Below are 24,131 nucleotides of genomic sequence, written 5' to 3' on the forward strand. Positions count from 1 at the left end.
GTGGAAGATTGACGAAGTTTCTAAGCTGTTTTGGTATTAGAAACAATAGAAATCAGGACATATGTATATCAGAAAAATGTGAATTGAGAGATCAAAATAATTTATAATATCAACCAATACATCACTTTAGAAAAAGTCATTACATAATTGAAAAAAAAAAATACAAAATCTTGCGAACAAATTATGTAACCGTTTATTTTGATCACAGTGATGAATCACGTAGCTATTTGAATACATTCAAAACGTGTTGTTTGGCGTAGAAACTGAGAACTGTTAGAAGAAGAAGACATACTTGAAAATGTCCCATTTTTGAATGATCTAAGCTTTAGTATCAGCTTGATTATTCTTTTTCGCTCCTGTTCCCATTGGTTATGCGAAAAAATAGAAATGATTCTCACAGTGAAAACCATCTGACCATTCGATTCCCAAGATGATGATGATAAAGTTCAACCTTCTCGCTTGGACCGTTACGGGAACCGTGATCTCCCAAGCATGCACCGACATTCTCATCTGTTCACCCTCAAAGAGAAATGATTCGCTAAATCTTTTTTTCCGCTTCATTCCATGCGAAGTTCAACATTTCGAACAAACCGCACTTTTTCTCCTGCTCTCGCCCATTCTTCGGCCAACAAACACGAAACTCTAAAGCCCGCAAAACAATCATAATTCGATTTGTTGCGCCAATATATTTTCGTCCACCGCCAGAGATGTCAACGCAAACGATGCGAAGTTCCACTGCTGATGCTGGTCTAGACGTTTGGCGTTGTTTCTCGGCTGTAGTATTTTTTACCTTGCCACGACCCACTCCGATGTGGTGATAGCACTGTGCCGAATAGCGTGGCCAGAGGGGCCAGCACGTGGGACAGAAGAGACAACGGCATCGTTATATATCCGAGGAAATCCCTGGCGACAGATGGGCGACAAAAAATAAATGAATATCTCATGCCAAAATAGTTCCAATGCATTACGCGGGGGAAGAATGAGAAGTCGCAAAAACAAGCTCTTCCTCGAGTAATTTGTGCGGGTGGTCAGGCGCGGTTAATCACGTCTTTGTGGGGGAGGGGAGTTGAGGGAGAAGTTGTGAGAACAGTCTCCGACTTCGAAAGTTTATTTCCGAATAAACACAGCGAAACGCGAAGAAAAATTGGAAACAACATATTCGAATATTTATATGCTCATATTTGGGGCGTCCCCAACATTATGGAGGGTCGAAGAAACATTCTTTTCGAGAAGTAAATAACTGTTAGTCTAATCTGCATAATAGCTTGTATATTTTTTCAGTGCTGGATGAAGTCTAACTGCATGATTTAGGGGGATCTGGCTAGAAAAATATTTTGTTTGTTTTTATGAACGCCTCTGTTAATAGCGAAAAAAAATCTGGACACCATCTGCTATAGTACTATTTATTATTGACCGGGAATACTAAATAAAAAACATGAAGTTGTAATTCAAATCCCTTGTTCTTTAAAGCTGACTTTGATTTAGTTCAGTGGTATCGATGGCAGCATTGATTTTACAACACACGTAGCCATCATCTTTTTCATATCCATAGTAAATATATATCCGATACCTCGGTCTAGTTAAGCTCAAAGCGTAAAAACCCTTGAACTTATTCCAACCACCTATTTATTCAAAGCATGTTTTCGAATTGATTCCATTTTCGGTGGCATCTTCCCATATGGTGCCCGGGCCGGCCCCGGAAACAAACCTTATTTCCTGTAATAATCAATTCCGGGAAAAAAGGTTACACTCAACCCAAATGAAGATAGAGAGTGAGGGTGCGGCAGAAAATCAAAGAATGGAGTGCGCACTGCTGGCGCATGGTTCGGTGTTGAATGCCAAATAGCGTAGTTCCGACCCCATTTCGGATCAGTGAGTCAATCTAAAAGGGAAAATCGTCAATGGTGTCGACTTCCCTGGAAGCACTTTCTTTAAAACAGCTGCTTACTTCTGCCCAACGGTGGCACCGATGCTGTTGTGATCAGTGCTGCCACATTTTAATCTATACGAGAGGGGTTAAAAATCTTCCTCATCTGTACTTTTCCTTCCGAAAATCTGTACCAAAATCTGTAGCATCGAAAATATTCGTTGTAGAGAAAAATCTATTTTATTAGCATAAAAAATACTTATTTATTAACTACAAATATCACATTTACATTTCATTCGTCATTCTTGTGTTTGATTATACTTATACATAGTTTTTCTGAATCTAGATTGCATGCTATCATTTTTGAACAGTTTCTAGCTGCAACACCAAGCGATACCGCTGCGTAAAAGTGATCAGGTATCTTAATGTATCTTTGTTCAAATGTAAGAAATTTCACCCGCGGGGAAAATCTGTACCAATCTGTACTTTTTGACGAAAATCTGTACTCTGTACCGTACAGAATCTGTACCAAAAATAATGTAAAAATCTGTACCTTTCCAGATAAATCTGTGCGTGTGGCAACACTGGTTGTGATGATGCTTGTCGATACGCGGAAAAGGGACAGATCCGAACATCACATCCCCACACGCAGCACTCTCGTACGCACGTCTCATTGCTGCGACGTTTGTTCATTATTGCTTGAGATGTTGTTCTTCTCACCATACCAGCCCCCCCCCTAACTCCCGATGGGTATCCTTTTGCGGACCGACCTCTTTTGAATGGCGTATGTGCGATGTGAATTCCATGATTACACCCATTTCCCCTGGCAACAGGACGCAAGGTGAATGATGTGTAGGTAAAAGTTGTACACAACGCCTCTGGGCTGTTAAATTATCCATTCCATGAATAAATCTCTAAATTTTAAGATTCGCACGAAATGGATGTGATGCTCAGTTTCTTTTTGTAATAATACACTTGATATTATAGAATATGCCTCAATGTTGGGAAAATAGCCGTTGCGGAAATTTATATCTGAAAAACCTACAAACTATCTGTTCACGTTCACAATAAAATTGTGTTGTCAATCCGAAGTTGATTAATTGGTTCAAATTGCATTTTTAATGCTAGAATAAGGGGGCACCCTACATCGAGAGAAACTTCTAGATCAGATTGATAAACTTTTAAGTAATTAATCCAATGTGAGAAGGAGTTCAACGCCAAGTGCAAAGAGTAAACAGAACATTTTTGCCCAAGAATAATATTCACTTTGATTAGTTGCTGAAATATAATTAAAAGGCAAGTTCAAAGCGTTTGGAATGATTATGTGATTAATGGTTTGAAGTCTACGGACGGATAGACACTTCCCCAAATTTGTTGAAAATATTCGAAAGGTCATTATTATTTGAGCCCGAAAACTGTTTTCATGCGACGCATTTTTGTTGACCCTACTCACGAAATAGATAAATCATTAATTACGAAATACGTTTCAACAAAGTTAATGCTATTACGTTGATCTTGATAATAAATACTAGGCTTATATGTAAAATACTGTAGAGAAATGGTCCTGGCACATCGTTCAAAAACATCGGATATACTATCCTTTTACTGATGTTACCAATGAGAACCATTCTTCAGCGATCCTCACTTTAACTTTCATAATGGCATAATGAGTTAATGGCAGTAACCTGCTGTGCACTCATTATTAAAGAGCCATTAGCACGTTGAGTCCCGTGTTGGTCCCTAGGGACTGACGTTGAATATTTCGATAGAAAGACGGTATTTTGTATAAACAAAATATTATTAGCGTGGTAAGATACGAGGATCTCTTTCAAGGTAAATTAATTCCGACCGCAAAGGGTTAAAGTAGAAATTATAATAAATAAAAACAATATTAGTTTTGTTCAATTACGGTCTCGTTAGTGAAAATAGGTTTTCTGAATGGACAGCCAAATTCATGACTGTTGGGTCCCATTCATGAATTGTGAAACCGAAGATATGACAGACAATTTCATTGGTGCTGATATTCCGGCTAACTAACTAACAACGACGAAATAATCGTTGTGATCGAAATAATCGTTGTGATCGAGAAGCAGTCACATCGATATTCTGAATTTGGAACACAGCCATATTGCTTCTTTTATTCACGGACTTTTATTTGTATTTACTGCTTTTCGCCGAACAGCGGAACTCAACATTAATACGAACATTGAATGTTTTGCTCAGCTGAGGCGAATATGGTACTACCCAACGATTTCCAGCCCGTTAACGTCTGCGAAAAAAAAGAGTTAGGTGGATACCCACCTACCCTTGTGATCGTGTTATCCATCTGCAATGCAAGGCGGTAAATGTATCAGATCACCGCATGGGCATTTAACCATGCTTGTGGGAACAATATCAAACACTAACCCATATTCCGGAGGGGAGTCCGATTGGTCTAGAAGCCGATCGGATTCCACGATTCGATTCGACCCGGCAAACTTCGTCCCACCCAAAATTTATTTTTTTTATCACTACCTCCAAACATTCACGTTTTCTTACTTACGATCATGGGTTCAATCGCAGAAATGTTCATTGATTATTTTCATTATGATATCAGATTATTTTCAGACACAATTCTCGTTTTTTTCTCTCGATTTTTCAATCACTCGCAAATAACATGTTTCTCCGTTACATCGAATAAATGTTTGATACAGAAAATATGATAGCGAAATCGGATAATTCCTTCTCGAGTTTTGCTCTTATCAACACATTCGGCGATCCATTTTTATTTATATAGATAGAAGAAGATAAAGGAGTGTGTTTTAACACATTCCACTTTCGAACAAAAATCAATTTCGTTGGCGCAAACATCAAATGGACTAACAACGCTTGTCAATATGTAATTACAGAACATATGGGAATTGAAATTTTCCGAATTTTCCCATTTCCCTTCGGAGTTTTCCGAAAAATTTCAATTGTTATGTTTGGTTGAAATATGTGTAATATTTTTATGGAACCCTTCTCCAATTCAGAGGAGGTAGGGGTGTCATACCATCATAGAAACATTTCTCGTACCCAAAAACCCTCTCATCCCAAAATTGGCTCCATTTGCTTGATAAGTTCTCGAGTAATGCAGAAGTTTGTGTTTCATTTGTATGGCAACCACCACCACCTCCCACTCTCCACCTTAGAGAAGGGGAAGGAGTGTCTATCCAATATAGAAACATTTATTGCACCCTAAAATCTCCACATGCCAAATTTGGGTTCGTTTGCTTGAATTATTCTCGAGATATGAAGAAATTTGTGTTTCATTTGTATGGCAGTCCCCCTTAGAGAGGGGGAGGAGTGTCTATCCAACATAGAAACATTCATTGCACCCTAAAACCTCGTTTGCTTGATTAATTCTCGAGTTATACTGAAATTTGTGTTTCATTTGTACGGCAGCCCCCCTTAGAGAGGGGGGAGGGGTCTCGAACTATAGTTAAAGCCTCCCGCGCCCCAAAAACCCCTACATGCAAATTTCTACGATCGGTTCAGTAGTTTCGGAGTCCATAAGAATCAGACAGACAGAAATCCATTTTTATATACCGTTCTGAATCATATTTCGGACGCTTAAGGCATATGATGCAGAAAACAGATCAAATCTTCATGCACAGGTATTATTTGGTTCATATTTTCAATAAATTAGTTCAATATGCTTCTAGGCTTTCCACTTTGGTACCTATTTGATTGAAAACATAGAAAAATCATAGGATGAAATGCTTTTCAAATGAAGCGAATAAGAATCAAACTTCGGACACTAAATCAAATTTCGGACAGTTTATTCTGTAATTTTTTGGATGAAAATTACATTACACTTGATTATATTCTATAATCAACTGCGAAATACTCACCAATCAATCACAGCAAACTGTTAACGATGATGAGAAATGATGAAACAAGGGAGAAATTTAAATATTTATGAACGGGTAAATTCTACGTGCTCACGCTAAGCAATCGTCAAACACAAACGATAATGAGTAGTGTTGTTAGACTTTTGCCGATTATGTTATAATTCAAATGTAGTTCTCATATGAAATGATAGTGTATCCAAGGGATTACTCTAAAGAAGCAATTGTGATATTAATTTGATAGTTATATCATCTGTGCATTCAACAATTCAAGATATTAGAACAGAGTGTCCGGAATATGATTCAGAACGGTATAGATGATATATATTTTTATCAAGGCTCATATGGCATTAGCCTGCCGGGGCCGGGAGTTCAATATTATTCTGGAATTCATCTATCAGACATTAACATTTTGCTATCCGAGCATGTTTGATCTGAAGGATTGCAATAATTCATTGTGCTTATTCGATCAGGTTTCCAGTACCTCGTCGATGCTCCTAGCTTTATACGAATTGAGGTTACTTCCGTATGTGTGGGTGAAGGTACATGAAGCGTACGTAGTGCCATTTGTCATTAAACAACGTAAATTAATTCATCCTGTTGGAAAAATGGAGCGGCGGATAATTTTTTGGATATTGTGTATACAAAAATACTTAAATCACGAAATAAAAAATAAAAAAATGGGACGGGTTTAAAAGGATGAAAAATTTGGATTCTTATGTTTTTTTCTGAAACCAAATTAAAAAAAAATACACACAAAAAAAAACTATATAATTTATTCAGATGTTTTTTTTTTACATAGTGTCACCTTAATCGGTATTAAATATCGCCCTAGTGGTATGTAATAGAATTTACGACTTATTCTCATGCCTAACAAACGTTTTGTGCCTAATTTCATAAAAATCGGTCGAACCGTTTCGGAGGAGTTCGGCCACGAACATCGAGATACGCAAGTTTTATATAGGGGAGGACGGGAGAAGACGGCCACCCGGGGTAAGACAATCAACTTTTGGACAATTATAATACATTAGTTTGGTGTATTGCATTACACTCAATCATGTATACCCATTTTTGTGTGTGTATAGGTGAAACGTTATGATAAACAATACAAATAAACAGATGGCGACGAGCAACGATTTGTTATTTTGCTCGCAAGAAATTTAGTGTCTTAATGGTGAATATGGACATGTTCTGTGAAACCAATGTTACAATAGTAAACACACAAGTCTGCTAAGTGTGTTTGTATAGAGAACGGTATGTTTTAAAAGCATTTCATAGAATTATTGAGACACTTTTGCATGACTCATAGCGGGAGCAAGGTGGCCACTATTGGAAGAGATGTAATTTGCCATAAACGCATCTTTGAACGCGCCTAATTGACGAACTGAATGAGAACTTGAATTGTTGGTTGAATAACTTAAGGCGCATTCATGATAAATTTGATGTTTTTTTCAGATACCAAATATAATAATCTTTAATTATCATATTTTCGCAAGGGTTGTATATTACGTATTTTATAGGTAATTCAGCAAAAATAACACTTCCCACTCTTGTCACGCTTGATCTAAAACAAAAATTGTTAGTAACGACCTTAATATGTAGCACAATTTTGCCGAATATAATCATCCTCTATACGCCTAGATTCACCAGTCATTTCATGTGGTTATCTCAACCTTAGTGGTAGCCAACTTGACCCGTCATAATTTTAGTAGCACCTTTTTCATACCTTTTTTAATTTATCATATAACATTATGAAATAAAAAGAAAAACTTTTGGAAGTCAACGTGATTGCGGAAAACATCATAAAGATCGATGCTGACACAATTCAATTCTTCAATTTTGTATGCATTGTGTTTAATTGTACTCTATGCTTAAGGTGGCCGTCTTACCCCGTCTTCCCCTATATAGAGAAGAGATAAAACGGAAAATATAATTTCAGTTCTCGATGTGATTTTCTACCTTAGTTCTGTAAGCATCGGAGTGAAAACAAATGCAATTTTGGATTGGACATGAAATAGATTTTTTATCGAATAAATCTGTTTAATGCGTAATGCTCATATTAACAAAAGTATAACGTTGCTCATTACGATAATGGGGACTAGATGCTATTGTTGTAAATGTTCTATACTCCTTGAATGTCGTTAACGTTCCCTGTGGAACATTTGCCGTCTCAACGTATGCATCAACTAACGTCATTTTTTAATACTTAGTTGAGATTTCTTAAGCCAAATAACACGCCTTGAATGTATTCCGAAGGACTAGCTCTAGAGAATATGCGTGATAACAGTGCAAGTCGAAGGAAATTTCTTTGACGAAAAATCCCCCGACCAGAACGGGAATCGAACCCAAACACCCGGCATGATAATATGAGACGCTTACCACTCGGCCACGGGTGCACATAAATAGATGTTCAATAACTCATTCCAAATAGCTATCAACCAATAGCGACCGGAAAAAAGATCACATAAAATAACCGTACGTAAGCGAGTTGCGCCACTCTAAAAAAAGAATTAAAAATTCTGTAATTGTCCAACCTGTGCTCCCCAAGATTTGCGTACGAGTCACCATATAAAGGTTGTTTTTCGTTATTTCAAATTTCAAGTGTCGTTTTTGAGAGAAATCAACAGAAAAAGAAATCAGGGTTAAACCGATATTTTTACTAATTTTCCGTTTCGTTTCGAGGCACCCTACAGCTGCTGAAATCGCGTTGCTGTCAAACCGTATAATAAAACAAATCTGGTCAGCAAAAAAAAAAACAGTCGGTGTAAAATAGTGGAAATAAAGTGTTTTAGTGTGGAAATTTAGTGAAATTTAATACTTTTTGTGAGCCTAAAGGGTGTGTCACATCAAATTGCATGACGGAAAAAACGCTGTAAAAATACGCCTAGTAGACCGATTCTTTTGAAAATTTTAGACAGTAAAATAAAAACTATTAAACAACTTTTGGCATTTTCTTTTTATTCATACTTCGAGCCCAAGCCCGTATGCTCGCACCTTCCTCTTTACCCCGTCCATAAGGTTCTGTACAACGTCAGGTTGTAGTTTTTTTGAACAGAAATCCATTTTCTCTTGAAGTCCGCCTCCGATTTGACAACTTTTGGGTTCTTCCGGAGGGCCTGCTTCATAATCGCCCAATATTTCTCTATTGGACGAAGCTCCGGTGCGTTGGGCGGGTTCATTTCCTTTGGCACGAAGGTGACCCCGTTGGCTTCGCACCACTCCAACACGTCCTTTGAATAGTGGCACGAAGCGAGATCCGGCCAGAAGATGGTCGGGCCCTCGTGCTGCTTCAATAGTTGTAGTAAGCGCTTCTATAGGCACTCCTTAAGGTAAACCTGCCCGTTTACCGTGCCGGTCATCACGAAGGGGGCGCTCCGCTTTCCGCAAGAGCAGATCGCTTGCCACACCATGTACTTTTTGGCAAACTTGGATAGTTTCTGCTTGCGAATCTTCTGTCTTCTTCTGTTTCCCGGCAGCTGACGAAAGTCCGCTTTGACGTAGGTTTCGTCGTCCATTACCAGGCAATGCGGCTTCGTCAGCATTTTGGTGTACAGCTTCCGGGCTCGCGTCTTCCCCACCATGTTTTGCCTTTCGTCGCGGTTAGGAGCCTTCTGAACCTTGTATGTACGCAGGCCCTCCCGCTGCTTGGTCCGCTGGACGAATGAACTTGACAAATTCAGCTTATTGGCGACATCCCGGACCGAACTTCTCGGATCACGTCTAAACTGCTTAACTACGCGCTTGTGATCTTTTTCACTGACGGAGCATCCATTTTTGCCGTTCTTCACCTTCCGGTCGATGGTTAGGTTCTCGAAGTATCGTTTTAGTACTCTGCTGACCGTGGATTGGACGATTCCCAGCATCTTACCGATGTCCCGATGTGACAACTCCGGATTCTCGAAATGAGTGCACAGGATTAATTCACGACGCTCTTTTTCGTTCGACGACATTTTTCCAAATTTACGAAAAATTGACAGTGAAGCATGACCAACGTGATCTATGCACTCTTATCTGATTATAAGCGAAAGCTGAAGATATAATTCCTAAAAATTAAATTTCTACAGCGTTTTTTCCGTGATGCAATTTGATGTGACACACCCTTTAGCTCATCTTAGATCATTGTTCGGTGTATTCTGTGAGAAGGTAGGTGGTTTTGTAACTGATCGATGCTCCAAAGCTTTTGTTTTAAAATTTCAAGTCCATTCGGGATAAAACAGACACTTGGTTAGTGTTTCACTTACAGAAGAATGCGTCCTTATTTTGTGTAGATGCCTTTTGTTTATGTTTGAAAGACAAAACGGCATAACTGGGCCAACATAGAGCATGTAAACAACACAGACTACCAGAGCTCATAGTCTTCTTCGACCAACACTTATGGTCACATCTACGGTGGATGCTGAGCCAAGCTGGGATCAAAAATCCCGTGTATACTAAGGACCAGGAGCAGAAGTTTGTCCGTCACCTGCTTAATCTGGAGAAAAGATATTACCGATATCCGTCGTCTAGCTTTTGAATTGGTCAATAAAAGAACGTGAAACACCCTTTCAACAAAAATAGATTATTCTCTGGTTGACATTTCTACACCGAAATCCAAACCATTGGTTCCGCAAACGTGAGCCATGAGGTTCAATGAGCCATCAGTGAACAGCTTCGTTTGCAGTTGGAATACACGAATTTGTTTTTTTTTTCACTCAAAAACACTGTATTTCAGTTATTTGCAACAACTCAACCAGTTTATAGTGTATCCGCAATCCGCATATTTTTCAGTTTCGTGAAAGGTGAGTGATCATGGGAAAGCAAATTTATGAATTAAGTTTTGTCAGTACATCTTAAAGATCCGTTAAAAGTAGCGTACAACAAATAAGAACATTGTAATAATTTACAAGGTTGGCTCATAATAGATCCGTTATCTTGTTGGATATCTGTATGTAGTGTCGTAATAATACAATTTGAATCACAGATGCTTTGTAGCTAAACTAGTGAAGACTTTACTCTGGAATATATTCTCTACCTAACCTGTGAATAGTTATTAGTTCTCGATATCACATTCATAAGTGCCAGATAGTTATACCCTCCTAGCACAAACGAAGAAATAACGTAATTTGCGCTGAATGGGCAATCGCCTGGGCATATTCCTGTAATGGGAAATCCATCTGCACGTCTCAGCGTCGCAAGGATTAGAATTATTTGATTAAGTAATTAAAGCGCAGCGGGAAGGTTTCGCCAGATTTCACAACAATGAAGGCGGGCGTCTGTGTGTGTGTGTGTGTGAATCATTGTTGTCCAACTCTGTGGCTTTGGGTTTACTGGTACATTACTGCTCGGTCCCAGTATAATGGTGGGAGGTTCGGGAGAGAGAAACAATATGAAATTGATATTCCTGCAGGGCACGAAGCCGCTCAGGAAGTAGGTCTATTGAAAGTGAAGCCTTAGCTTAATTACAAGGCGGATGCTATTTTGCCTACGAGGAACGATTCTATCGATATACATCCCTGCCAAGCGGTTCAAATTGCGCCAATGACTGTGGGGATCTCAAGCAGTTCTCGAGAACGGACCGTACGGAATACAACGATATCCGGAATAATTTGCGCCTCTCATGCACCACCTTCGGATCAAAGCGACAGTTATAATAGCCAGTGTAAGTGTCTGCAGGAGTGGGTGAGAGAAATTCACACCATGTTAAATTTAACGTCTTTTAGTGCGGTAGACGTGTTCCGTAATGACTGGAAGGTGTATAATTTGGGATTATATTATATAGCTAATTGAATTTTCTGACATTCCTTTGTGCCGAGGGCATTCTGTTTATAATTAGATTCGGTGTTGAATGTTTGCAAAATTATCTTTGCAGTCAATCGATTTTTTTCGCTACATTCAAATAAACGAAATCGAAAGGCTCTGAATTAGTTCGACCGTTCGTTGATTTGTCATTGTGAGCAGAACTTTATATACGAGGCTCAGCCTGATGCTTGTCATCGTATTTTGGTTGATACAAGAGCCGAACAAATTTCGCTTTTAAACGATGCAAAATCCGGCGATAATTTACAATTTCAACTCGAAATCGATACCACGATTTGACAAAGGCATACGGGACAAATAATCCAAAATCTACGTTCGAGCCGCTGCACACAATCGACACCTCCCCATATTGACAGGCTTCATCCGGATGAAAGCGGTTGCGAATAAAAATCTTTTATGTATCAACTGATTCCGCATCACCGTCGGCATCGTCGTGTTCATTATTATGCTAAAACGGGTTGAAATGTGTTCAGCTTCACATAGACACACAAACACACACACACGTACATAGAAATCCACTCGTATATGTATTATCCACTAACCAGAAGCTTAAAATTTGTCCTGCCATAACGATGGCCGGGAATTTGATTTTCGACTCCTGTTGCCGAGAAACTCAGATCAAAAGGAATGGCTATCATACACACACAATATCGATTATTGCTATACTCTCACAGGAGGAGTGGTGGGCGTTTTTCACACATGGACCGGTTTACTTCAGCAGACATCGAATGCCTATACCCCTGTCTCGAGAAAAACCTATCGGAACGGAATGGTAATAGCGTCCAATTTTGTTGTGATAATCGAACCCAACCAGGAGGGTGAGGGGAGATACCAATGCTCACTCGCTTGAGAGCAAATGCGACTTTGTTGTTTTTGAGCTCTCATCGCCGGGTGGATGTCGGGTTTTGTCCGGTCGCTATGAAACAGTTCCAATTGGGTGTAGTAGATTTCGAGGTTTTTTTCCTCTCGAAATATGAATGCTACAAGCTTTTTATCTGAGCCAACTAGAGAGTTGGATTTTGAATAGAATGGTTATCTCGTCCAATTAATTTTATCACGTGGATACGATACGGATGTTTAAGGTATAAGAAATGCTAATTATATTGGGAACTCACTATTATTGTATTTTTTCAACGTATAACATTTTCCTACATCGCTGTTACCTGAACATTAACCAAGGTGCCTCAAATATGTGTTCTATAAATTTCCAGCGGGGATTGTTTTATTAATAGTGGCAGAGCTTATGAGGACGCACAGAGATCAGAATTACGATCGTGAATCGATGTCGATGTTGTTTCGTGTATGTAGTTATTCTATAATAACACACACTGCTGGTCAAATTGAAGGCCGTGAAGTTTTGAACTCACAATTCGCGCAACTAATAACTGGTTTTGGTCCAAAAGCGACATTAAATGATTTTCAAGCACTTTGATGCATTTCTGACTATTCATTTTTTTTTTTAAGGAAAAGCAGTCAACATTGGTTAAAATGGCTTCGCTGTCCTATGGAGCGAGATGATAATTCATTCAAAAAACACTAAACCGATCAACATGAAAATTGGTTTAGAAGCATCATATTGTTCAATTACCAATAGATAGTGCCGGTATGATTTCAGTAATGTATTATATTACATACAGTTTAACGACGCTTCGTTTATATTTAACCCTTTGCGGTCGTATTAAATTTGGGTATTGGTATCATACTTATCGGAATTATTTCTCCTTGAAAAAGCAATAATACATGCAAGATTATGAAAAATAAACATTTTTATATTTATTTTGTAAACTTTATTTTGTGCGAAATCTTTCGAAATAGTCTTCAAGAGTAAATCATATGAAGTATAATCAATACATAATTTTATTTTTACTATCCGTTGAATATGAGACACTTTTTACATTAGTGCACTAAATGTATAATTAAATCCAGCAATGTGTATCCGAAAAGATCAGCACTTTTCATTGTTTAACAAAGTTTTTTTTACAGATTCTTCAGATGACATAAGACACTTATGCAAACAATTATTTTGCTACAACTACTTCAACATAATTCAAACCAGTAATTACTCAAATAATGATTTCGGCGTATCCGAAATGATCAGAACTTTTCACATTCGCGTGTGGCTGTAATTTTCGCAGATTCGATATTAAGCATTTTGAGTGGTTTAATTGCAAAATTGAATTCGTTGATGGTTATATTTCGATTTGTGAGTTGACAGAGAAGCGATATTAGGTATGTACGGAAAAATAAATTCATTCGTAAGTGGTAAATTTAAATTATTGAAATAATTGCACTGGTGGGATTGAAATGGACAGTAACATACATAATCACATCCAATGTATGATGGAAAATGAAGGGAAGAATATTGAACTCTTTTTTTATATTGCTTTCTCTTTTTGTTCTATTTCAGTTACTGGACGCACAAACACTGAGAGAGAGCGAAATTATTCCTCTCGCGACCGATAAACTTCTACGTTTCGTACATTATTGACCTGTCCATATTCCCCCCACTACATGTCCATTATACCCGCATCGATAGAAATCTTCTACTTTTCGGCTTGTTTTAATTTCAGTAAAAAACATAAAAAAAAACACATTTTTATAAAACATTTGGTCAATTATTTTGGAAACCAGTATGTTGAACTATAAGAAACTGCTTTTAAGCTTCGGAAAACATGAGTTTCCAAAGATATAATAGAAGTTTTCCTTAACATGTCCGTCTTACCCCCATCTCCCCTACATGGTTTTGGTTGCTTTAAAAATAGAGCTCATCATTGATTCTGATATATAGGTTCTGTATCTGAAATATGGCGAAAAATCTGTAATATACAGTATATTCTGTATATTTGGCAACCCTGTTTACCATCTATACTCCGCTCAACATCCACTGATGTTGACTACATACATTCAGGATTTTACGCGGTTTTTTTACGAGGTTTTTTTACGCGGATTTTCCAATTAACGCGGTTTTTTAAGCAGATTTTCTAATTACCGTGGTTTTTCTTACGCGATAAAAACATACTAGTGCAATATCACATCTCTCCCTCAGCTCACATTTCTCTCTTATACTCCCTCAGTGCATATTACGGTAATTAGTGCTTGTAATGGATCTTCGCGCTTATGAAGGAAATTAGTACCGCACCTTATCAGGATTCGTGTCGATTTTAGGTGTTGGGTAACGGGGAGCTCACCGGGCGGTACAACGGGACGGGGTTTTTACGGGCAGCGATTCTTGTATGGATTCCCCTGTCTACTTAGCTCTGGACGGTCCAACAGTGGTACTGCACGTGCATCGGCAGTAGAGTGTACAAATCACAAGGGAATCTTCTAGCATAGCAGGTGACCTCATTCGTGAGGAAAGCCGAACTATAGCCAATGAAATTGCAGGAAAAAACTACGGGTTTCCGGAAGCGAGCAACACTCAACTTTTTACTTCCGTTTTACGTAAAGATAGTCCCATTTGATATTTATCATTAGGTGACATGTTTTTTACGCGGATTTTCCAATTAACGCGTGTAGCACGGTACTGATTTCGACTTTTGGAAGCCCCTCGTTTCGTTATTTTGAATTTCAGATCCAACACAATCTCTCCTGTGTGGATCTGGGATTCTCTCTTCTTTCTATGTATTGGATGTTTGGCAACGCGAGTGCCGCTCTCGATTTTAGATTTGAGCAACTAGCCATAATGGGTGCTGGATGTGACTGGGCGGCTGTTTTAGCCAAGACACCCACATACCAACACTCCGAAAGACTCATGCTTTCTTTTTTTTTGCTATTTTTTCATTTGGATATTTCCCCCAAATAGCAGAGTCTTTCGGCGGGGTTTTCTTGTTCTTCAAATTTCAAAACCCGGCGAGCGCTTCGACTTGAACTCTGCTCGGGAGGTTAAAGGGTATCGCCCGCGAATGCTTGAATGCGCGACCAATGAAAGCGCAGGGGAATTTCGGTATGAATACAAAATAGTTAACATCGTTAACTAATCCGTAATTCCGGTTCCAATGAATGTCTCGCTGATCTGAGGATCTTGAGATATGCTTGCCATTCCGAAAGTGAAAAAGGCAGGAGCGGATTAGTTTGTTCTGGTGTCGCGAGTTGAAATCCGAAGGTAGATTTTGGTGAAAGGCTACATGTGCTAGTCAGTATGATAAAGTTTCATTTTGTGATTTTTTTTATTTTCATATTTAGAATAGCAATTAAATTTAGTCCAGTAGTTGTTTTCCGTGAATTTAACTCTCCGCTTGTGTCCCCATTGAGCGGAACTGAAGGTAAGCTTCGGCATGTGACATGTGGCTAGCATTAATTTTAATTGTGGCCTGTGTGTGGTGTTCTTTTGACTGTCGTGTGTAGGAAAAAGCCGCTTCTGACCCACGATCGGAGATTGGATTTCCGCCACCTTGTCCGTCAATTCTAGTGGCCGCGCGGAGCGCAAACCATCACTCGCGCATCCAGGGAAGGCGCATCACGACACATCTACAAGTCGAACGCGCACTCAACGTCGACGGATCACCACCTACGCCTACGGACTTACCATTCATCGCCTGGCGTGGAACGGCGATAAGGTAGATTCTCCGCGTAAATCCTAGGTCGTGAGTAGAACCTTCTTTATCCGTAATAACATGCGCATGTAGGATAAGAATAGAAAGCCACACCACTAACAATAAAAACCACACAACAATGCCACACCGCGAAGCACTACGCCGATGGTAGACCAATGCCCATCGGTATAGAACCCCCAAAACCGATATGAGCGAATAGTCATGGTAGTAAACGCACCATTCTTAATCTTTTGAGTGCTATGGTTCGAGGGTTCGAAACCGATAGTAATACGTAGCAAATAAAATGTAATGTTTAGAGTTAAATTTATGATGCATTCAACGTTTTCTGGGTTCATGTTTATGAATGAGTTTCGTGACCGAGTTAGTTGTGTAGTGTTTAAATGAGTTAATTTATGTAAATAAATAAATGTTGTTGAGATAGAGTAGATCTTAAAAGACTCTAAAGACAGTCCAGGGTTGGGACTCCTCTTCTTGTGAAGCTTTGCAATCCCCGCTCACGTCTCTGAAACTGGTTTCTTCAAGGTGGGTGGAGCGGACATAATTAAGTTGGTCCAGTGAGGAGAACTTTTCGGCATAATCGGTATTAATTGGACCGGTCGAAGGATTTTCTGTTGTTGGAATTGCGGAACGCGGACAAACGGTGTCGCGAGTCCGACTGTAGCGCAGGTGAAAGTCGCGGAACAAACCGGGGTTTGGAAGGAAAGGACAAACCCGCCCTTAGGTGTTGGGTGTCTCATCGCCGGGCAAAGCGAAAACACGGCGGTTGGTCTCCCTCGCGGGAGTGGTGCTTAAGCCAACCGCTTACCTGCGTAAACTATCCGGTAGCGACGAACTCGCGCGCTTCCCCGGCGTCGCGGATTACACGCGGGTTTTTTTTATGAAGTACGTATCCCCCGCGTGAAAAGAACCTGGGTGTATTTTAATTCATAAGCTCAATGAGAATACGTACATAAATTCGAATTGAAATCTTATTATCTATTCACTTACCAAATGATACATCTGCTCACCGTTCTACTTTATATTACTTCATATGTTACCTTTTTTTTACACTGCTTTTGAATTTAAATTTCAAATATTTGCAGCAGTCTGTGTTTACCTGAATGAGCAATGAATGACCATTAGATGAAATCGAAGGAAATGATATTCCTATCCACCGACGCTTCAACTTAGTTTTCACGTTCACGATTTCCGATTCGTTTGACATTTTTAATGACAATAAATAAATCAAAATGTTAAAAAATGTATCATGGATCTAGGAAAATTTTGAAAAATAAACACAAATAACCTTTTATTTTGCTGGAAGAATTATACCGCTTTGTCTTAAATTCCGAACACTTCATCTATATATATAAAAATGAAGTGATGTCTGTCTGTCTGTCTGATTCTTATAGACTCGGAAACTACTGAACCGATCGACATGAAAATTGGTATGTGGGGGTTTTTGGGGCCGGGGAAGGTTTTCGTGATATTTTGAGACCCCTCCCCCCTCTCTAAGGGGGGGTTGCCATACAAATGAAACACAAATTTCTGCATTACTCGAGAATTAATCAAGCAAACGAAACCAAAGTTGGCATGTGAAAGTTTTAGGGTGCAATAAATGTTTCTATGATGGTTAGACAGTCCTTCCCCCACTCAAAGGGGGGGCTGCCATACAAATGAAACACACATTTTTGCATTACCCGAGAATTAATCAAGCAAATTAAACCAAATTATGCATATGGAAACTTTAGGGAGCAAAGAATGTTTCTATGGTGGTTAGATACCCCTCCCCCCTCTCTTAGGGGTGGCTGCCATACAAATAAAACACAAATTTCTGCACTACTCGAGAATTAATCAAGTAAATGGGCGGGACGAAGTTTGCCGGGTTAACTAGTTATCTATATATATATATATATATATATATATATATATATATATATATATATATATATATATATATATATATATATATATATATATATATATATATATATATATATATATATATATATATATATATATATATATATATATATATATATATATATATATATATATATATATATATATATATATATATATATATATATATATATATACATATATATATATATATATATATATATATATATATATATATATATATATATATATATATATGGATTTCTGTCTGTCTGTCAGATTCTAATGTACTCGGAAACTACTGAACCGATCGACATGAAAATTGGTATGTAGGGGTTTTTGGGGACGGGGAAGGGTTTCATGATGTTTGAGACCCCTCTCCCCTCTCTAAGGGACACCCCACCCCCTCTCTAAGTGGGAGGGGGTGTGGATGTTTGGCTGCCACACAAATGAAACACAAATTTCTACATTACTCGAGAATTATTCAAGCCAAATTTGACATGTGAATGTTTTAAGGTGCAATAAATGTTCTTAGATATATTAAATATATTATTATATTATTCAATAAATGTGTTAGACACCCCATCCCCTCTCTAAGGGGGGCCTGCCACACGAATGAAAAATAAACAAATTTTTACATTATTTGAGAATTAATCAAGCAAACGAAACCAAATTTGGCATGCAAATGTTTTAGGGTGCAATAAATGTTTCTATGGTGGTTAGACACTCCACACCCTCTCTAAGGGGGGGCTGCCATACAAATGAAAAACAAATTTCTGCATAACTCGAAAACATCATCCCGCCCAAAATTTGTTTTTAGTTATCAATACCTTCAAACATTCACGTATTCTTACTAAGCGAAAGTTTATGAGTCCAATCGCAGAACTGTTCATTGATTGATCTTCCAATCGACCCCGTTGAATTTACCTTTTACTATAAAAAATCCTAGTGTTTCTACCAAAACTCTTCATTATGATACCAGATTATTTCCAGACACAATTCTCGTTCAAGATTTTTTGCCACTTGCAAAAAAAATGTTTCTCCGTTACATGGAATGATTGTTTTATACAGAAAATATGATAGAATAAAGACAGACCCCTCCTCTCTTCTCCCCTTAGAGAGGGTAGAGGAGAAATCTTCACTTGCCAAATTTGGCTCCATTTGCTTGATTAGTTTTCGAGTTATGCAGAAATTTGTGTTTAATTTGTAAGGCGGCCACAAACCATACCCCCCCAAGAGAAGGGAGAGGAATATCTAACCACCATAGAAACATTTATTGCACCCTAAAACCTCCACATGCTCAATTTGGTTTCATTTGCTTGATTAATTTCGAGTAATGCAGAAATTTGTGTTTCATTTGTATGGCAGGCACCCCTCAGAGAGGGGGGTGGAGAGACTAACCACCATAGGAACATTTATTGCACCCTAAAACCTCTATATGCCTAATTTGGTTTCATTTGCTTGATTAATTCCCGAGTTATGTAGAAATTTGTGATTAATCTGTATGGTAGCCCCCCCCCCTTAGAGAGGGGGGTGGAGAGTCTAACCACCATAGAAACATTTATTGCACCCTAATACCTAAATATACCTAATTTGGTTTCATTTGCTTGAATAATTCTCGAGTAATGTAGAAATTTGCGTTTAATTAGTATGGCAGCCCCCTCTTAGAGTGGGGGGAGGGGTCTCAAAGTATCACGAAAACGTAAGCACGAAAACGTAAGTGAAAACGTTGGTAAGCGATAATACTGTCAAAGTTGGTTCTTGAACAGAGTAACGTCGTTCACTCTATGATATCCGAAAGCCCCGAAATAAGTGTTGGTTATCTGCGGAAAGTGATCATCTCAACGCGAGTGTACGAAAATTATATGGTCACCAATTTTTTTAAATGTTTCATTACTTATTTTTCATGAATTTATCAATTTTTATCAATATGTATTATTCCTCATGTATGTATTATGTTCTCTGAAGTTCGAGTCGATTCGTTCCTTAGTTTCCACGGCCTCATAAAGAGTTAACCAATACAAAATTACATTTCAGTTGCACATGATGTGACGCGAATCTTGGTTGGTTTGAACAAAATCAGTTGCAATAACTTACCCTTTGCTCAATCTTGTTTCCGAATTCTAATCAGTATTTTTTACCGCAAATTTGCTTCTTAAATTCGAGGTAGATCCTATGTATCGCATTTTGGACAAAGAGAAATGGTTAATAGAAATAACTTTTGGATTTGACCAAGTTACACATATTGTGCAACCACACTTATCAAGAAATATCTTTGGTGAGTAGAGTGTAGTTTATTTCAAACATTGGTTTCCAATATTTGCTATATAAAACGCCAAAAGATGCATACTTTGACAGTTAACCATTCTGGCTGCTGTGAGCCGGAATTCTCATCTCCTACTATCGTACATTCTGTTTTCAGAATATTAAGACAAACTCTTGATTCTCTTCCAAATCCCATGAAACCTTCATTATAACCCTCTAGCTTCAGCACATTGTCCACAACTATGCAAATCCTCAACCTATCATTAATCAATATCCTAGAAAATTACATTTGTCGTATGATCCGAATCATATTGATAAACCTTTCATTAATTATCATATTTTATGATGTTTTAATTAAAAATGAATTTTCAACAGTATAAAATGCTCGTTTTAAATCAAATAAAAGAATGATGCCTTTATGTTTCTTTGATCTGAATTCCACAATTTTATCACCCAGAGCTCACTCCACAATTTTATCACGCATCGAAAACATCATATTGTTTATGAGCACATTTTTAATCCGTATAGCTTATTGATTTTCTTTCATCTTTTTCCAAACACCTAATTATTGTTCAGCTGAATCTCATTATTCTATCAACTACGTGAAAACAGAAGTTGCTTTTTCAGATAGATAAATCCAACTTTAGCTTTGCCAACGAATAATTTCTCTGTAACTTCGAACTGAATAGTTTCATAATTGGATTCAGTTCAGCGAACTACGAGTACCTCGACTCCAACCAATCTGCTGAAAATTTTCGTTATCAGATTCAACAAGACCCATCGGATAAATCATAAATATTTGATTCGGGCATCATACAGCAGAGCCTGTATAACGAAAAGTTATGGGGTTCTTACGACGCGTTTGGCTTTTTCAAGCCTTATAATAATACAATTACATTAGCTATGCGTGCAATTAAATAAAGCTCGATGAGTCTTCCAGAGATATCGATTAGATTTTGGACGCATGTGTCATAGCCATTTTCATACTTGATTCTCAATTTTATAAAAAAGTTCTACAGTTCTACATGTCAGTTACAATGGGACAGCGGCCTACAGTTTTTCAAGCAGCAATACAAGCTATTCTAACATGTACATGTACATGTACAAATGAAGCCGAATGTAGGGCTCTATCAACACCAAGACAATCCAAATTATTCATTACACCTTGTAACAGAATAACACGCAACCTACTCAGCTTGAATAAGGCAGATTTGAGTACATTAACCGGTCTATTGACCGGACACTGTCCGAGCAGGTATCACCTTAAAAAAAATCGGAAAACTGGCAGATGATAACTGTCGTTTTTCAAATGGACTGTGTTCGAGCTTCATCCTTACTCCCCGGACCTCGCCCCTAGCGACTATCACTTATTCCCTGAGTGATGGGACGAACTGACACTGCATACATAGCAAACTGGAGTGCACTACAATAGATCAAACTAATGGTCACAGTGGTACAAAGCTCCTACAGAAGAAGAACATTGCAACGGTCCTTCATGTACCCCAGAACAAAGTAAAGGGTGTGTCACATCAAATTGCATCACGGAAAAAACGCTGTAGAAATTTAATTTTTAGGAATTATATCTTCATCTTTCGCTTATAATCAGATAAGAGTGTATAGATCACATTGGTCATGCTTCACTGTCAATTTTTCGTAAATTTGGAAAAATGTCGTCGAACGAAAAAGAGCGTCGTGAATTAATCCTGCGCACTCATTTCGAGAATCCGGAGTTGTCACATCGGGACATCGGTAAGATGCTGGGAATCGTCCAATCCACGGTCAGCTGAGTACTAAAACGATACTTCGAGAACCTAACCATCGACCGGAAGGTGAAGAACGGCAAAAATGGATGTTCCGTCAGTGAAAAAGATCACAAGCGCGTAGTTAAGCAGTTTAGACGTGATCCGAGAAGTTCGGTCCGGGATGTCGCCAATAAGCTGAATTTGTCAAGTTCATTCGTCCAGCGGACCAAGCAGCGGGAGGGCCTGCGTACATACAAGGTTCAGAAGGCTCCTAACCGCGACGAAAGGCAAAACATGGTGGGGAAGACGCGAGCCCGGAAGCTGTACACCGAAATGCTGACGAAGCCGCATTGCCTGGTAATGGACGACGAAACCTACGTCAAAGCGGACTTTCGTCAGCTGCCGGGCCTGTTGTTCTTCTCCGCTTCGTGCGACTATTCAAAGGACGTGTTGGAGTGGTACGAAGCCAACGGGGTCACCTTCGTGCCAAAGGAAATGAACCCGCCCAACGCGCCCGTAGTTTCGCCCAATAGAGAAATATTGGGCGATTATGAAGCAGGCCCTCCGGAAGAACCCAAAAGTTGTCAAATCGGAGGCGGAGGAGAAACTACAACCTGACGTTGTACAGAACCTTATGGACGGGGTAAAGAGGAAGGTGCGAGCATACGGGCTTGGGCTCGAAGTATGAATAAAAAGTAAACGCCAAAAGTTGTTTAATAGTTTTTATTTTACTGTCTAAAATTTTCAAAAGGATCGGTCTACTGGGCGAATTTCTACAGCGTTTTTTCCGTGATGCAATTTGATGTGACACACCCTTTAATCGACGACGAGAAATGTTGAAATTCTTACCATAAGAGGACAAAGTTTCATCTCGGCTCCGGTTGCTTGAGTAATATGATTTCACTAAAAATATACGTTTTTGTAAATTGTACATCTCGGCACTAAAAACCATCCGATCAGACTGAACATGTAGCCGAATAGTAACGTCCCGAAGTGGGGAATGCAGTGTTACCGTCGACGGAGCGAAAAAAAAATAAGGAGCTGTTCAATTTTATCTGCGTGAGCGTTTAATCTGAAAGACCCTTATAAAACAATTTCTTGAGGCCTTTTCCGATTTTTTTCTAAAACATTGTATATAAGGTAGCAGCAAAATCACCATTTTCATTATCAATCAACACGTTGACTCCCTTGGTGGTTACCTGTGACCGGTTGTCAACATGGATACAGTGCCGTGAGGTCCCGCATTGATCGGCATTGCATAATGAGGAAATCACGCTGGCGCTTTGGGTAAACCATGAAAAATGCATCTGGCTTCCAATGTGTTTAGTTGCGACTAATATAAAATCGTGATCGTGTTCGAAATTGTCTTTTCTTGAAAAAATCGGTACTCGAAATCCACATGTATGATTAAAAAATTAAAAAGTTGTTGAGAAGTTACAGTTCTATTAGTTCAATTCATAAATTAGTAGAAAATGCTTCAGACAACTACGCCTTTGAAAATGTATAGAAATTTCACGAACATTACTAATTAAATGAAATTTGGGTACACATCGAAAGCGGTTAGTTCTAAGATGAAAAATAGAAACGTTTTTTTGTGTAGATCCCTTTTTTATACATGCATTTTTTTCCTGTATTAAAATTTCGTAAAGGGCCTGGCCGGATACGGGAGTAAAAAGTGCCCCCAAACCAAATCACCAGCTGTATGGCAAATATTGTATAGGATATTAAATGAGAAATTTTGGCAGTTTATTTAAACCCATATATGTTTTAACATAGGGACTATAGTGAAAAACAAAAAAAAATAATAAAAATTAAAATACTAAAAAAAATGTAAATTCGGAAAAAAAAATTTTTGGTTCAGTACTACTCTAATTCATATTTAAATGTATTCCTACGGCTTTTATAGATATGTGTGATTTTTTTCAGATTTTTTTCAGTGTTGCGTGTTACAATTTGTTTTTTTTATATTTCCAAAGAGTCTGGCTGGGTAACGAAATAAAAAGTCCCCCAAACTAAATCACCAACTGTATGGAAAATATTGTAGAGGGTATTAAATAAAATATTTTGGCAGTAGTACCGTATATTTGAGTCCTTATTTGGTGCACCATAGGATCTATGGTGAAAAATGCACCTTCTGGTTTTTTCACGCCATTCTCAA

General features: G+C 38.4%; 1 protein-coding gene across 1 annotated transcript in view; it reads right to left on the reverse strand.

The window, feature by feature from the left end:
- Positions 1-24,131, reverse strand: part of LOC129774911 (neural-cadherin-like) — a 1,140,595-nt gene that overhangs the window by 876,647 nt on the left and 239,817 nt on the right. The gene's annotated exons all lie outside the window — the stretch shown is intronic.

This window comes from Toxorhynchites rutilus, chromosome 3 (assembly GCF_029784135.1).
Source record: "Toxorhynchites rutilus septentrionalis strain SRP chromosome 3, ASM2978413v1, whole genome shotgun sequence".
NCBI lineage: Eukaryota > Metazoa > Arthropoda > Insecta > Diptera > Culicidae > Toxorhynchites > Toxorhynchites rutilus.